The 12,018-nt window shown below is 41.7% G+C and overlaps 1 non-coding gene across 1 annotated transcript; it reads left to right on the top strand.

The window, feature by feature from the left end:
* Positions 1-9,995: 9,995 nt before the first annotated feature.
* LOC141615892 (small nucleolar RNA R71) lies at positions 9,996-10,104 on the top strand. The gene has a single exon (XR_012530280.1). It is a non-coding gene; the product is annotated as a small nucleolar RNA R71 (small nucleolar RNA).
* The last annotated feature ends 1,914 nt before the right edge of the window (positions 10,105-12,018 follow it).

Here is a 12,018-nt window from a genome sequence, read left to right on the forward strand (position 1 = left end):
TGCCTCATCACATATGAAGAAGAAAGGATCAGTACTTAAACCTTTGGGAACTCCATCTCGTTCAGTGTTCGATCGTTTAACAGACCCCAAAGGGACAAAAGATCATAGGGAATCGCATAAAGCCTCAACAAGTCAAAGCAAAGAAAAGGTGAAAGTTGGTGATGATCTCAGAAGTGTTGTCCCTTCCAGAATGAAGCGCATAGAAGTAGTGGACATAGTACAAGCACAACCCCTCAAGGTAAAAAGGCACGTTGTGGTCCTTACAAATCAAGAGAAGTCATCATCTTTCCAAGCAAAGTGGAAGTCGCTGATACCGTCGTTTTGTATCAAAATTAAATTTATAATCCAAACTAAAACTATAGACAGTGATAGTAAGGGTCGAACCACATAGAGACAAGATCAATTCTATTTGCTAATTTTTAACCTATTGAAGTAACAATTTAAATGGGGGTTTTGAATTGGTTTGTTTCTAAAGACTAATTGACAAAATAAAGAGTTTCTAAAATAAAATAAAAGAGAGATTAGGAACTTCGGTTCACCATGGCTAAGGTCAGGTCACAAAGGGATAGCAGAGGTCTTGTAACGGTCTCAGGGGGTAAGAGCAAGCCTTTCGATCTATGCTCAGATTTAACCTTACGGTCTTTTAATTCCCTAGAATTTCTCAAGCTCTTGCTCAAAGGAAATTCCACAACTAAAGAAAACCTAACCTACTAATCTTTGAATCTAGCAAGATGGATTTATCAAAAGGAAATAAGATCGAAACGGAAGAAATCATACTAATAAAATCGACCTAACTTACACCATGGCTCACCTCGTTCCCAATCAAGAAGATTAGCTATGCATGATTAAAATTATAACAATTGCAAAATTAAAAGCAAAGAATAAACTTGGCATGATTGGAATTGAAATTAAGACAAAAGATTAAAACTGGATTGCTGAAAATAAATTAGTAACAACAAGAATTAAATTGACAAGAAAATGAAAGAAGAAGGAAATCGCATTAAAGCTTACTAATTAATTGATGAACAAAGTAATAGAAATCGGAATCCGTCGTCGCTCTTTCTTGTCTCCAAACTAGATCTAAACTGAGTTCTTCAATAATGAAAAGCATACCCTAAATTATTGATGCGTAACTACTGATAAACGATGCCAAAAGTTAATTACAAATTGGGCTTTTAAAAGTCTAAAACATAAAACAGATCTCAGCCTCACGGCCTGGTCGATCGACTAAATGACATGGTCGATCGACCAACCAATGCAAAGATCTGAGTAACCTGCTTTGTAATTCCACGGTCGATCGACTGAAGAGGTTGGTCGATCGACCAACTGAGCTGTGCAGTAACCTCATTTCCTCTTCAAATCAGCCACTTCACTCCAATGCGCGCATCCCAAAGTGAGTGAGTACGAACTGCCTTCTTCCAAGCTTCCCTGAAGTTGCCTCCGGAGGACGATTTAGGCTTGATTCAGCTCACTTCCACTCTTTCCTACAATAAATCATAGAAATCGCAAAGTAAACCGTTTCGGGAGAAATAATAGCTTAAAGCTAACAAATACGCATGGAAATACGTGCCAAAACTGCGAATAAAGTGTATAGAATATGCACGTATCAAATCTCCCCATACCAAACCTTGCTTGTCCCCAAGCAAGCACTATGACTCAACTAAAAACCTAATGGAAAAGAGTATATCTCAGAGCTAGCTACAAGTCAATGCTAAACCGTTTAATGCACATAATCAACTACTGCAAAGCTCAAAGCAAGTGAACAAATTTATGCATATCATGGAATTAAATCGAGCGTCCGACCTTGCAAGACGCATAAATTCGGACTCTCTCGGGTCACTCTTCCCTCAGCAAGGCAAATGGTAAGAATATATATACCTAACAAACAATCAGAAACCGCATCCCGTTCCTCCAACTCGAAATATAAACAATTGCCTCTAAATGTCTAGGCAACACACTATCCCAAAACACACACCTCCATTTCATAAAATGAACACATGAGGCGTATTCTCAACTCAGCCGAATTATTATATTTTTTCTAAATTCTTTTTTTTTTCTTTCTTTCTGTTTTTTTTTTCACTTTCTTTTTCCTGGATGGGCAGTCGATCGACCATCAGACCCAGTCGATCGACCACCTCTGCTGGACTATACTCACTGCCCAGATCAACTTCCTCTTTTTTTTCTTTTTTTTCTCTCCTGACTTTCTCTTTTTCAGGCTGACACTTTAGCAACTCCTGCACTTCTCATAAATACTCAATCCAACAGTACAAAACGAACCAAAACTGCTATAATTCGACAAATTCCTCTACTACTTCCTAGCTCGGCACAATGGTAGGCTAAGTATGGGATGTAGTTAAGGGCAACTGGCAGATATGGCTTATAGTGGAGTTAATGGGGCAAAATGAGAAAGGGGGAGATGCAATAGTTCTCCAAAACACGCAATACCGACCACAAACCGATGCGTATAGGCAATAAGCAATCAAAACTCATACACGTGCAAAACATGAAATGAAGGGAGTACTACTCTCAATCCTAAATTAACCGGTCATGAATGTCACCAGTTATAGGCTCTATATCTCAGAAAGTATAAGTAGTTTGCCAAAAGTAAATGAGTCAAGTCTAATAACCCGAAGTAAATTCCACAACAAAATTTGAAAAATCACTTTTAATTTTCGCTAAGCAGTTGTGAAAAGGCAAGGAATGGCATATATTTGACTGATAGTGCAATGTCATCATTAATAAACTCCAATCCGACTTGACTATATGCAAAAGTAAACGTGAAATTTTTTATTTTTATGAATTTTTCGTTTTTTTTTTCTTTTTTTTGAAAGAACACAAATGCAAGCTAAAATGCAATAAACGTGTGACTGAAATGCAATAAAAAACAAATGTAGATGCAAAAGACATATGCAAATACCCTCCCTAAACCAAAACGCACAATGCCCTCATTGTGCTCAGCAGCAAATCACCAGCAGTAACAACAAAATGGGGAAGAATATAAGCAACAACAAAGTAAAAGGAAACTAATAAAAAGGGATCGGAAACTCACAAAAGACGACCTCCTCAAACCAGCCAAAAATAGGGGAGGTCACAAGCATCTAATCTCCACCGTCATACTCGGGATCGCTACCCTCATCCTCCTCAGATCCTGAGTCATCCTCCTCTTCTGCCTCAACAGCGGCGGCAGTAGTATTAGTGGGAGCAGCTCACGTGGCAGGCTGAGGGTAATCGCCCACCGGAGGAACAAAGAAGGACGGGTGAGTCCAGGCACCTCGTGGGAGCATCCCTGTCCGGGCGTACTCCTCGTAAACTGGGTACAGAGCCAGGGCCGTGTCTAGTCTGTGCTGATCAAAGCTCCTGCACAAGTCACCCAACACACGTGACATCGCCCTTTGGTCCATGACCGCAGGGATAACCATAGGTGTAGGGGGGCGGAAAGTGGCCGGGTAACCCGTGGGAGCAGGAGTGGAGGAGGAGGGTGCCTGTGAAGAGGAGGTACGGACCCGCCTCGAGGTGCTAGCAGTAGCGGTGCCCGCCCCAATAGGAAGCCTGTAGCTAGGCAAGGGCGGGCGAGCTGCCCCCTGGACAGTGGTAAGGGGCAGGATAGGAGGGAGGCTAAGAACATGGATGCGGTCGCAGATGAAAGAGTCAATCTTCCACCGACTCCGACTGTCAACCCACTTCACAGACCTCGCGTAGGCAAGATCCATGAAGCGTAGGTCAGGGTCAATAGGGGCCTCCTCTCAAGGAAAAATAAGAACTAGACGGTCGGCGATACGCGTCACCAACCCACCACAAGCAATAGTGGCCAAAGTGCCCTCACTTATACTGTGAAAGTGAGAGGCAGTCAAAAACGCGATGTTATAGATACGGGCTACCCGACTTTCAATGTTCAGATAGCCCGCCAAGATAGACAGTTCAATAGTATTCACATTATTTGACTCCTTGCGGCCGAAAATGGTATTACCCATCAGCCGTAAAAAATAACGAAAAGGGGGAAAGTGGACGGAAGTGCCCGTCCTCTTAGGGCCGTTCCAGTCAGAGATACACGACCACATGACCCGGTGAACATCAGAAGTTTTCGAGGTGTTACCCTCGAAATAAAGACCTAAAAATCCAGCAAAATCGGCTAATGTCTGGGAGTAGGTGACATTGAATAGCCGAAAATAAATGCAAGGGCTACTCCTGTTGGCTTCAAAAGAAGCCTCGTCAAAAGCATAAGACGAGAAAAACTCGAGGGTCAAAGTTTAGTAAGTGAACTCAGCCATGTCCACAAGACCCGACATTCCTATCCCATTTAGCAGGGACACAACAGACTCAAAACAGCCTAATTTCTCTAAAGTCGGCCTATGAAGAAAACGAGTGGCCTGCACTTTCATTTTTGCGACAAAGAGAGCGAATTTAGCTCGCTGAGTAGAGGTGGAAAAAATAACCTGCGGATAGTCAGGTAGACTATCCGTAGTATCCTCGATTATCTATGGCGGACCCCGCGGCCGTTTGGCAGCTCCCTGACTGGACTGACCTTCGAACATCGGCTGCTTTCCTTTCGTCATCTTTGCTTCCTTTGATGAGAGCTCGGAAATTTGAGCAAGAAAAATCGAAGTAAAGGGGAAGATTGGCAGGAAAATCGCGAAAAAGGGGAAGAAACTAGGGGGTTCTTCTGATTTTTGATTTTATGAAAGTGAAAGAATGAATGAAGAATGAAATAAAACCTCCCTATTAACTTGCATTCTGATTCGTGCGGTGGTCGATCGACTATCAGGCCCAGTCGATCGACCAGGACCCCCTTATGCAGCTCTCTGGTTGTCGCGTGGTGGTCGATCGACTATATGACCCAGTCGATCGACCAATCTCCCTTACACAGTAGCTTCTGCCTTTTCCTCCTCAGTCGATCGACTGAGTAACTTAGTCGATCGACTTCATACGCTGGCAATTAAACTCAAAATCGTCAAAAATTTATTTTTCCACTTCAAATTCCCATCTGTCTCTCACAAAAATTCAGTAAAACACCCTACGCACTTTGCAATAAAATAATCACCTGCAAAATTCTCAAAGGCGCACATTTTTTTCAAACCAAGAAATTGCTAATTAAAAAGAAATAACTAAAGCTCCTAATGCAAATTAAATGAAATAAAACTATTAAGCTCCTAATTACAAAAATTTACAAGCCGGGTTGCCTCCTGGTTAGCGTTGGTTTAAGAGGTCCCGCACGACCTTTTTACCTCAATTTGCAGCTTCTAAAATAGGGTCAAAGTATAGTACTTCGACCTGCCCAACGAAATCGTCTGCACCGTGATAATGTTTCACATATTGGCCATTAACTTTGAACCTTTCTCCAGCAGAGGTCTCCAATTCAACTGATCCGAATTTTGTAACTGCTGTGATCGTATAGGGGTCAGTCCACCTGGATTTCAGCTTACCAGGAAATAAACGGATACGAGCATTAAAAAGAAATACCTTATCGCCAATATGGAACTCGCGCTTGATGATTCTCTTGTCGTGCCAGCGCTTTGTTTTCTCTTTGTAGATCCTAGCATTATCATAGGCCAGCAGCCTAAATTCCTCCAGGTCATTCAGCTGTGTCATACGTTTCTCATGAGAGAGGTTAGGATCCAAATTCAAATCACAAATAGCCCACCAAGACTTATGCTCCAACTCAACAGGTAAATGACATGTCTTACCATAAATCAATCGGCATGGTGACATCCTAATTGGCGTCTTAACCGCGGTCCTATAAGCCCATAAGACATCATCTAACTTAAGACTCCAATATTTCCGTGATTTAGAAACAACTTTAGCTAAAACTTCTTTCAATTCCTGGTTTGAAATCTCAACTTGACCACTAGTTTGGGGGTGATACCCCAAACCTCTACGATGTTGGACACCGAATTTAGTCAATAAAGCACTAAGTTATTTCTCTTTAAAATGCATTCCCCCATCGCTAATGACAACCCTAGGGACACCAAAACGACGGAAAATAATCCTTTTAAACAGTTTAATCACGGCCTTTCCGTCGCAATGGGGAGTAGCGATAGCTTCTACCCATTTGGACACATAATCTACAGCTACGAGGATATATTTATTACCTTGACTGCTCGGAAAAGGTCCTTGATAATCAATGCCCCAGACATCAAAAATCTCAACCTCTAGAATGCCTACCTGTGGCATCTCATGTCTCTTGGAAATATTCCCCGATCTTTGACAAGCATCGCACTCAGCAACAAAATTGCGACTATCTGCATGCAAAGTTGGCCAATAGAAACTAGATTGGAGTACCTTAGCCACAGTCTGGGAAGGACCATGGTGACCACCATAGGCAGAAGAGTGGCAAGCTTCTAGGATATCCTTCACCTCCCATTGAGGCACACATCTCCGGATAAGACCGTCTGCGCATTCCTTGAAAACATAAGGATCATCCCAAAAGTATTGTCTAGCATCATAAGCAAACCGCTTCTTCTGCTGCCATGAAAGCTCGGGTGGTATCTTACCTGTCACAGCAAAGTTAGCAAAATCAGCAAACCATGGAGGTGGATAAGACCCTGAAGTAATAGCTAACGGACTCTCATCAGGAAAAGAATCATTAATAGGTAACGAATTCTCCCTTTCTGTCAGCTGCAGACGAGATAAATGGTCAGCCACCACATTCTCTGCTCCCTTCTTATCTTTGATCTCCAAATCAAACTCCTGCAAAAGGAGTATCCACCTCAAAAGTCTCGGCTTTGCATCCTTCTTAATAAAGAGAGTTTTCAGCGCTGCATGGTCAGTATAAACAACAACCTTAGAACCTAACAAATAAGATCGAAATTTATCTAAGGCAAAAACTACAGCCATAAACTCCTTCTCAGTGGTATAATAATTGACTTGAGCCTCATCCAGAGTTCGGCTCGCATAGTATATGGCATTCAAAGCTTTATTCTTCCGCTGTCCCAAAACTGCACCGATTGCATAATCGCTGGCATCACACATAATCTCAAATGGGAGATCCCAATCAAAGTTGAATGATTGGTGCAGAAACTAGAGCCTCCTTTAACCTGTTAAAAGCTAAAAGGCACTCATAAGTAAACTCAAAGACAACATCCTTAAGGAGCAATTGTGTAAGTGGTTTAGCAATTTTTGAAAAATCCTTAATGAAACGCCGATAGAAACCAGCGTGACCAAGGAAACTCCTCACTCCTTTAACATTCACGGGAGGAGGAAATTGCTCAATCACCTGCACTTTTGCTTTATCAACATGTATACCTTTATCAGAAATCAGATGCCCTAACACAACTCCCTCATTGACCATGAACTGACATTTTTCCCAGTTTAAAACAAGATTAACATCAATACAACGCCGCATGACTTTATCAAGATTAGCTAAACAACGATCAAAGTCATTACCATAAACCGAGAAATCATCCATAAATACCTCCATAATATTCTCTATATAATCGAAAAAATCCCCATCATGCACCTCGAAAGGTAGTCAAGGCGTTACACAATCCAAAGGGCATCCTGCGGTACGCAAAAACACCCTGTGGACAGGTAAAAGTGGTCTTACTCTGATCATCCGGATGAATAAGGATCTGAAAGAACCCTGAATATCCGTCTAGAAAACAGAAAAATTTGTTAGAGGCAAGTCTTTCAGTCATTTGGTCAACAAAAGGGAGGGGGAAGTGGTCTTTCTTGGTGGCGGCATTCAACTGTCTATAATCAATGCACATCCGCCACCCTGTCACAACTCGTGTTGGTATTAATTCATTCTTCTCATTTTTAACCACGGTAGTCCCTCCTTTCTTCGGAACTACCTGAACTCGGCTAACCCACTTGGCGTTGCCAACTGTATAAATAATATTTGCATCGAGTAGTTTCATCAGCTCGGCCACAACAACTTCCTGCATCTTCGGGTTCATTTTGCGTTGACCTTGTCTGTAAGGCTTGTGGCCTTCCTCCAGCTCTATCCTGTGCATACAAATATAAGGGCTGATCCCCTTAATATCATCCAAAGAGTAACCTAAAGCCTTCCTGTTTTTCTTAAGCACACACATCAAAGCAGACAGCTGGTCATCATTAAGCTTAGCACTAACAATAGCTGGTACTCGCTCCGTATCATCTAGGAAAACATACTTAAGATTAGGAGGAAGTGGCTTACGCTCGGGCACCTTTACCTCTACAAAGACAGAAAATCGGCTTCAATGTTATAGCAAGTGTTTACCAAATTCTCGTCGGCCAGGCTTAAGAGCATCTCATCTTCTTCCTCTGTGAGCTCGTAGCTCTCCATTGAGGCTACCAAAGCATCTGGCTCCTCAGCATTCTCCACTGTATTACCTGCACACTCATCTAAACGGGTTAGATCAGCTAAGGGATCCTTGGCTAAGGATTCCATCCAGTTATAATTAATAGCCCTGTCAACAATATCAATGAAATAACACGTATCATCATCAGCAGGTTCAATAGCCTTACGAGCAAGACTGAAGTCAATGGTGTCATCCCCTACCTCTAAGGTAATGATTCCGCGTTTGACATCTATTACAGCTCCAGCTGTATGTAAAAATGGTCTACCTAAAATAATAGGTATCTGACTGTCCTCTGCAATGTCCAAAACAACGAAATCGACAGGAATAAAGAACTTACCCACTCGAACGGGTACATCCTCTAAGACTCCTAAAGGTCTCTGAGTCGATCTATTTGCCATCTGAAGGGTGATATCGGTTACCTTAAGTCTACCAATATTTAGCCTTTCACAAACAGAATATGACATGACACTGGCCCCTAAATCACAAAGGGCCTTCCCAATTTCGTGGTTACCTATAGTGCAGGGAATTGAAAAACTACCCAGGTCCTTTAATTTGGGTGGTATATTAATTTGCGAAAGAACATTGCATTCTTCCACAAAAGCAACATTACCATCATCATGAAAATTTCTCGTACGATTCAAAATGTCTTTCATAAATTTAGCGTAAGAGGGTACCTGGGTAATTAGGTCAGTGAAAGGAATGGTTACCTCGAGATTCTTGACCATCTCCAAAAACTTACCAAACTTGCGCTCCAGCTTAGTATTCTTTAAATGCTCCGGATCGGGACGGGATCGCAACACGGCCGTAGGATCAGTAACCTTCGGCTTCCGTAAGTTTAAAACCTCCGTCAAATCATCAATAAGTGTAGAATCATGCAAACTAGTTGACAGATTTGCGTCCTGCACTGGAGACCCGGTCGATCGACAATTGGGCTCGGTCGATCGACCAATCACACTGGGCGTGAATAGTTGCTGGACAAAAACTCCTTCGTCAGGAGCTTCAGTCGATCGACTGGTAGTGTTGGTCGATCGACCACATATGCTGGGTATGAATAGCTTCTGGTCAGAAACATTTTCATCTGACATCCCGGTCGATCGACTGCTGTTGTTGGTCGATCGACCTGTGGTACTGGCAATAAAGCTCGTTTTTGCACCAGAAATTAAATTCTTCTTTTCATTCTTTCCCGAGTCTTCTCTTGGCTTATTAGGACCATCATAAGAAAGGTCACTTCGGAGATTAATGGCATTTATGGTTTCAATTGGCCCCTCACATTTGCTTGAAGAATTGGCGACTTGCTTAGCCTCTAAATTCTCCAATTGCTTGACAAAATTCTTTGTAGACTCAATCCCAGCTGCTTCTATTTTTGTGACTTGAACCAAAAGAGCTCGGGCCATTTCTCTCAATTTCGCGGTCTCATCTGAATTATGGACAAGAATTTCAACTCTTTCCTTGGAAGCTTCAAAGGTCTCGAGCTTCTCGAGACGGGCAGTAATAGAAGTTATGAGTGTCACAACGGCACTCGTTTCATCACTTTGCTTTCGCGACTTTCCACGCGAACTTCCAAACTCGGCTCTATGGACTGCCATCTCCTCAATAGTGTTCCAACCTTTATTTTGACCGTTATTATTTTGGAACCTACCATTCGCAGCTGCGTCCAGGATAACCTTGTAGTCATCATATAAAGTATTATAGAATAAGTTGCAAAGGTACCACTGCTGGAAACCGTGGTGAGGGACAACCCTAACCAAACTCTTGAAACGCCCCCATGCTTCACAAAATTCCTCATCGGGTCCTTGCTGGAAATTTGTAATTTTACTTCTCAAGGCATCTGTCTTTGCAAGTGGGAAGTATTTTTTGTAGAAAGCTACTGCTAGAGATGTCTAATCTGTGACTCCAGCTACTACCCTATCAAGGTAGCGATACCAATCTCTCGCCGAATCCTTCAAGGAGTATAAGAACATTATCCCCTTTACTTCATCCTGGGTCACCCCAGCCGGTACAGGTATGGAACAGCAGTAGTCTGTGAAAATTTCCATGTGCTTCAAAGGATCCTCGTCCGGTAAACCAGCAAATTGATTTCGCTCCACTAAATCAATATAAGAGGAACGAAATTCGAAGTGACCAGTAGTGGGGGTAGGTAATACGTGTCCCTTTGGAGTGTGCTGCTATTTTGGCTGAAGATTGTCATATATCGTAGTCATGTTCGCAAAACTGAGAGTACTCAAGTCTTCCTCTCAAAAACCTGTCTTCTAACTGTGCAAGAGCAAAACTAGAAGCAAGAGTAAGCAACGGCCTCAAGGAACCAAAGTTCCTTGAGACAAGAAAAATAAACTAAAAATAAAGCAAACAGAATTACACCGTCTCCCCGGCAACGACGCCAAAATTTGATACCGTCGTTTTGTATCAAAATTAAATTTATAATCCGAACTAAAACTATAGACAGTGATAGTAAGGGTCGAACCACAGAGAGACAAGATCAATTCTATTTGCTAATTTTTAATCTATTTAAGTAACAATTTAAATGGGGGTTTTGAATTGGTTTGTTTCTAAAGACTAATTGACAAAATAAAGAGTTTCTAAAATAAGATAAAAGAGAGATTAGGAACTTTGGTTCACCATGGCTAAGGTCAGGTCACAAAGGGATAACAGAGGTCTTGTAACGGTCTCAGGGGGTAAGAGCAAGCCTTTCGATCTATGCTCAGATTTAACCTTACGGTCTTTTAATTCCCTAGAATTTCTCAAGCTCTCGCTCAAAGGAAATTCCACAACTAAAGAAAACCTAACCTACTAATCTTTCAATCTAGCAAGATGGATTTATCAAAAGGAAATAAGATCGAAACGGAAGAAATCATACTAATAAAATCGACCTAACTTACACCATGGCTCACCTCGTTCCCAATCAAGAAGATTAGCTATGCATGATTAAAATTATAACAATTGCAAAATTAAAAGCAAAGAATAAACTTGGCATGATTGGAATTGAAATTAAGACAAAAGATTAAAATTGGATTGCTGAAAATAAATTAGTAACAACAAGAATTAAATTGACAAGAAAATGAAAGAAGAAGGAAATCGCATTAAAGCTTACTAATTAATTGATGAACAAAGTAATAGAAATCGGAATCCGTCGTCGCTCTTTCTTGTCTCCAAACTAGATCTAAACTGAGTTCTTCAATAATGAAAAGCATACCCTAAATTATTGCTGCGTAACTACTGATAAACGATGCCAAAAGTTAATTACAAATTGGGCTTTTAAAAGTCTAAAACATAAACCAGATCTCAGCCTCGCAGCCTGGTCGATCGACTAAATGGCATGGTTGATCGACCAACCAATGCAGAACAGTAGCTTCTGCTGTAATTCCATGGTCGATCGACTGAAGAGGTTAGTCGATCGACCAACTGAGCTGTGCAGTAACCTCCTTTCCTCTTCAAATCAGCCACTTCACTCCAATGCACGCATCCCAAAGTGAGTGAGTACGAACTCCCTTCTGCCAAGCTTCCCTAAAGTTGCCTCCGGAGGACGATTTAGGCTTGATTAAGCTCACTTCCACTCATTTCTACAATAAATCATAGAAATCGCAAAGTAAACCGTTTCGGGAGAAATAATAGCTTAAAGCTAACAAATACGCATGGAAATACGTGCCAAAACTGCGAATAAAGTGTATAGAATATGCACGTATCAGTCGCGACTTGGTGAAGCCTCAACAACACCGAGTGCAAGCAACAAAGAAGAGTTGGAAGA

The sequence above is a fragment of the Silene latifolia genome, chromosome 11 (genome assembly GCF_048544455.1).
Source record: "Silene latifolia isolate original U9 population chromosome 11, ASM4854445v1, whole genome shotgun sequence".
Lineage (NCBI taxonomy): Eukaryota > Viridiplantae > Streptophyta > Magnoliopsida > Caryophyllales > Caryophyllaceae > Silene > Silene latifolia.